The following is a 5182-nucleotide window of genomic DNA, read 5'->3' on the forward strand; positions in this document are numbered from 1 at the left end:
TGACAACCACTCAAAGGGATCCATGTTTAGGAGAACCTTCTACATATTGGAAGGTTGTTATCATATCACCTCCACACCTGCCATCAGGCTTTATTTTTAGGAGCAGATATGTTTTCCCCTTTTCAGCATTCTCCTTATTTTAAACCTTTTTTTTTTTAATGACTACATCTTTTTGTACTATCCTATTATACTATGCCAAATTAAGACTTCTGGGAGGTGACTTGAGAAAAACAATTACTAACCCTGCCTGGCATATGAGACATCTATTAAAATGTCCCAGGATGAATTTTACTATTTTTGCATTGGCATCATATTGTTGACTCATATTCAGTGTGTGGCTTGCTACAAACCCAGGTCTCTTTCTGCAGTGCTGTTACTATCCTTCATTTTGTGTTTATGCATTTGATTCTTTTTTTCTTGCCTCAATATATTACTTGGTACTTGTGCTTGCTGAGTTTCATCTTATTGATTACAGACCACTTCTCCCATTTATCAAAGTCATTTTCAATTCTAATACTTCAACTCCCTTGGAAGCCCTTCTGTTTTGGCATCGTGTAAGTGTAGTCTCCATTCCATTAACCAAGTCACAAATGAAAACGTTGCATTGTGTCAGACCTTGGCTAGACCCCAGCAGAATTCTGTATTATATATTCTTTTTGTTATTGATAAGTCTTGGAGTATTTTCTGCAATCAGTTGTGCATCTACTGTGTAGCAGTTTAGCCAAGAACAAAATATTGCTCTATCCTGTGAGAATTTTCTTTACCAAAACTACATTATCATGAAGTGCTGGTTGCCAGGTTGTCTACTTGAAAGTTGACTGGCAATAAGTCACTGGGCAAAAGGAGATAAAAGAGCAAACAAAATGGTAGGTTACAGGTAGCAATATACAGAAATACTGAAACACAATATTTACACAACTAACTCTTTTTTCCCCCTTACCCCTCAATTTTCCCACTCTTGTTTCTTCCCAAGTCACCTAAACCTCTGAGTTTTTCTGCCTTTGATTCCTCCTCTAAATGTCCTATAGTAAATCCTGTACAGTCCAAATTGGTGCATCCCACTCCTGGGTAGCATCTCCCCCTGGCCTGAAATGTAATTGAGAGAATTCACAGCACCTCATTGTGATGGGTTTTTCATTAGGATACTGCAGCTGAGGCTCTTCTGGGACAGCCCAGGGAGGGGCCTGGATAAGGTGTTTGTTCCTCAGTGGTCCTTGGTTCCTGCCGTTTTACATCCCTGTACTCCTCTGAGCTTCTGGTGGTGGGCCTTCAGTAGGCTGATGGCCTCCCTTATGGGTCTGAGGCAGGGTCACATTTGGGTTTCCTCTCTTGCCATTGTCTCTCTGAGCATCTTTGTGAGTGTACAGGTAAGCTTCATCACACAATGGCAAACTTTGCCAAGCACAGAGTAGCTCCTCTGCCAGAGATGGGACTCCAGACAATAAAAAACAACCAGCCAAACAGCCCCCCCCCCTAAACAAACAAACCAAAACAACATCCTCAAAAAACCTTGATTGGAACTCTTTAAATATAGCTGAATTTTGCTAGTGAAATTTAAACCTCTATATAGAGCACCTGTTTGCTGTTGCCCTTGTAAGAAAAGCTATCTCCATTTGTTGTTCTGGGTTGAGGAAATTTCAATGATTACCTGATTTTGTTCTTTAATCTGTTTTAAGGGGGGGGAAAAATCAACAATCCAGTGAAGAAAACGTGCCATTTTACATTGGTTATATTTAATTTTGATATTTTAAATTCTTTTTTTCTTTTTTTTTAGTTAAATGATGATGGAAATGTAAAAAATGTTTTCTGTTTGGTAAAGATCTTCATGCAGATTGCCAAGATTCACCCCCAAAGTGGTAAAATTCACATTCTAAATCATAATAAAAGTCTTCATTTTTCATCAAGTTTTAGCTATTATGTGAGAAGGGGGAAAAAAAGGAGATTGCTTTTGGATGCTCCTTGGAATTAAACTGTTGCTAAGAAATATGCGAGTTCAGGTTTTCTTCCTTGGCAAAATAATGAGGCCATGAAGAACTCTTTGTCTGACTTAGAAGATCACCTTCATTTACAGCTGTATGTTTAAAGTTTTAAAGCACAGCCACACTTGCCTGCATCAAAGGCAGCTTTCCCAGGCTTCAAATTCTTGTAGTTTGCTGTCCTCATAGCTGCGTGACAAGCAGCTCACAGAAGAGGATGGAACCAGTTTGATACTATGCAGCCCATTCACAGTGGTCTTCAGATGAAGAATGGCCAAGGAGTTTCAATGTCAGAGTTGCATCTCCTGCAACAGCAGATAACAACACTGAACTACCTAAATACATCAATAGTCTTCTGCTACTCTCTAAGCTGAACAGGAAATCTAATTCATCTTATGTGGTTTCCTGCTGAAATACATATTTGCAGTGACAAATGTATGAGCACTGCAAAATTCAGTTACTAGATTGTGAAAGATAGCTTTCAAATTTTCTTGGGTTTGTTTGTTGTTGTTATTTTTTCCCTCCAATTAAACTTGCCAAACAAGTGACTAAGCTCAACATAGAATATAATATGGAAATAGTTTCTCTCTTCAGCTACTTGAAAAATAATAACTAAAAATAATTAACACAAAGATATATAAGGTTTATGGTTTATGTCTGTTTTACATCTTAAAAATAATGGAAGATATCCTGAGTTGAAGTCTGTTCTGGAGCTTCACAAGAGCACATCACAGCTCTGGAGTAAGCACTGCTCTGCTGCCTGGGTGAGATGACTACAGAGCACACATGGAAAGCTGAAGTGCTTGACTTCCATGAGGTCCCCCTCTGCAGGAATGCATGCACTCAGTCACTGGGGGGAGGTAAGGGCAGAAAACATCTGGGCAGTGGCTGCCATAATCATGCAGTGGTGCAGATGGAAGATGTGGCTCCAAGTAGCTAAACTATTCTGTCAGTTTGCCAACAAATTATTCTGGAGGTAGAATGTGCTGGTCCACATCCCTACACTGACACTACCTATTTGTCCTGTTTTGAACAGAGTGAGAAGGGGAACAGCAGGGGTAATTGAAGTCAAACCTGACACCTTCTGTTTCATGGGACCAGCATATGCTTTTTGCACAGTCCCTGCAGAGTCTCTGTAAAGCTGAGATGGGCAGCTGTGAGCACAACAAAGCAGAAAGAGCCTCTACAAGCAGAAAACTGGCACAGTGCAGCTTATGTCAGATTGCTCCTTTCTGCTCTCCTCTATCATAGGACTAGAGGGGTAATGGTCTTTAGCTGAAAAAGCATAGATTTAGATTAGGTATTAGGAACAAATTCTTTACACTGACTGTGGTGTGGCAGTGGAACCCAGTGGCAGGTTGCCCAGAGAAGTTGTGGATGCCCCATCCCTTTAAGCATTCAAGGTGGGGCTTTGATCAGTCTGATGTGTTGGAAGGTGATGTTTCCCATGGCAGCAGGGCTGGAACTAGATGATCACTTCTAACCTAAACCCAGCCTGATTCTGTGAAGGCCACATTCTGCTGTTTGGTTTGTTTGGAGAAGGTACTTGTGCTGTGTGCTTGCAGTTTGGGGAGAGCCTTTCAAGATTGCTGTTAGCTCAAGTCTAGTCTACTAGTTCTCCAGAAGAACATCTCAAAATCTGAAGACTGTACTAGATACCAAACACACTCCAAGAAAAAACACCACCTAAACTATGACTTTAGCATGAACAAAACTGCCCTACCCTCTAATCTGTTTAATCTATATTGATAATTAGTGAAGGAGCCCAGTAAAGACAAGAACCAGCAGTGAGCGAAAATGATCTAAGTGGCCAAGAAAGCCTTACTGCCTACCCCTTGTCCCTGTTTTCCTCATCTACCTCTTCCTGTCCCCTTCAGCACCCTGCCTTCCCTGTTCCAGCTCTGGTAGCAGGCAGGCTTTGCTGTAAGTTGATCCAACTCACTCCTGGGTTGCTGGGTTTAAGTTCTGCTGGTTTAATGACTCAGACTTGCTCCCAGAAATACCTCATTAGCTCTGGAGCAGGCATGCTGTTAAGTAGCAGGAGTGAGTGGTTAGCACTGGAGCAGAAAGGCAGGGTGGGAAGAGGAGGGAGCAGTGTGTACATCAGCTCTAGTGGGGTGTCATTTCAGCTTGCTAGAGCTGTGAAACCATCCTTCTGTTTTGCAAGCAAAAGCAGTGAAAGTATCTATCAGTAAAGTTCTATAAACTGTGGTCAACAGTGCTGCTATGTGGGCAAAAAGGGGAAGCTAATGTTATCCAAGTCACCATTTCCCACATGTATACCACTGATAATAGAGTAATTTGCAGTTCAAACATAACTGGAACACTGAGGAAAGCTTAAGCTATTTATAGTATTTAATAATTCATTTAATGATAAAAAGTTAAGTTATTGTATTCATTTCCCTCTTTAATTAGTAATTACTTTTGTTTCTTAATTAAGAATGTGATAGTTTATCTTTGTAGAGCACTTCCCCCCCCTCCCCCCTTAATTCCCATTTTCAATCAAAATTTCATCAGGCTCTTTCTGTTGTTCACAATGAATATGTACATACCTACATACGTGCATGCTGAACAGTTACTTGAGACTCTACACATTACATCCATCAGAGCCCTACAAGACTCATAAAGGGAGTCTTGCTTGTGCTAAGGTGTGTGAGACACCTCTAGTGTTTGACATTCTCGTATTCATAACACTCTGGTAAAATCAATGATATTCTCATATTCATAGCACTCTGGTAAAACCAAGGAGTTTTATTACCCACAGTAGAGCTGAGGTATCAGAGCATAGAGATCTTAAAGTCTGTGTTCAACAAAGATATTGAAGTGTGTGGACCCCACTAGCTGATTTGCCTAGATGGTAAGAAAAACATGTGTGGAAGAGGCGATTGTCTTAAACCTTCTAAATCCAAGACAATCTTCCTTGCTGCTAGACTTTGTTGTCTGACTAAGGCTACAACAAAGAGTTCATTTAAAGCTGGATTTAGAGGGGAGTGTGTAGAAAGATTTTCATGTAAAGGGATGTTTTGGATGTAGGTCAGGGGAAGGCAGAAAGGATAAAAAGTAGCTGCTGATGCACATGATGTCTTTTATGAAAGGAAAATGAAAGCTGTAAAGTTTTTTGGGGAAAAAAAATTATCCATGACTTCATAAATAAGCTTAAATTGGGGAATCCTGAATTCAGGTTATGCTGAAGCCCTGAAAGATTG

The sequence above is a fragment of the Pogoniulus pusillus genome, chromosome 28, assembly GCF_015220805.1.
Source record: "Pogoniulus pusillus isolate bPogPus1 chromosome 28, bPogPus1.pri, whole genome shotgun sequence".
NCBI classification, from domain to species: domain Eukaryota; kingdom Metazoa; phylum Chordata; class Aves; order Piciformes; family Lybiidae; genus Pogoniulus; species Pogoniulus pusillus.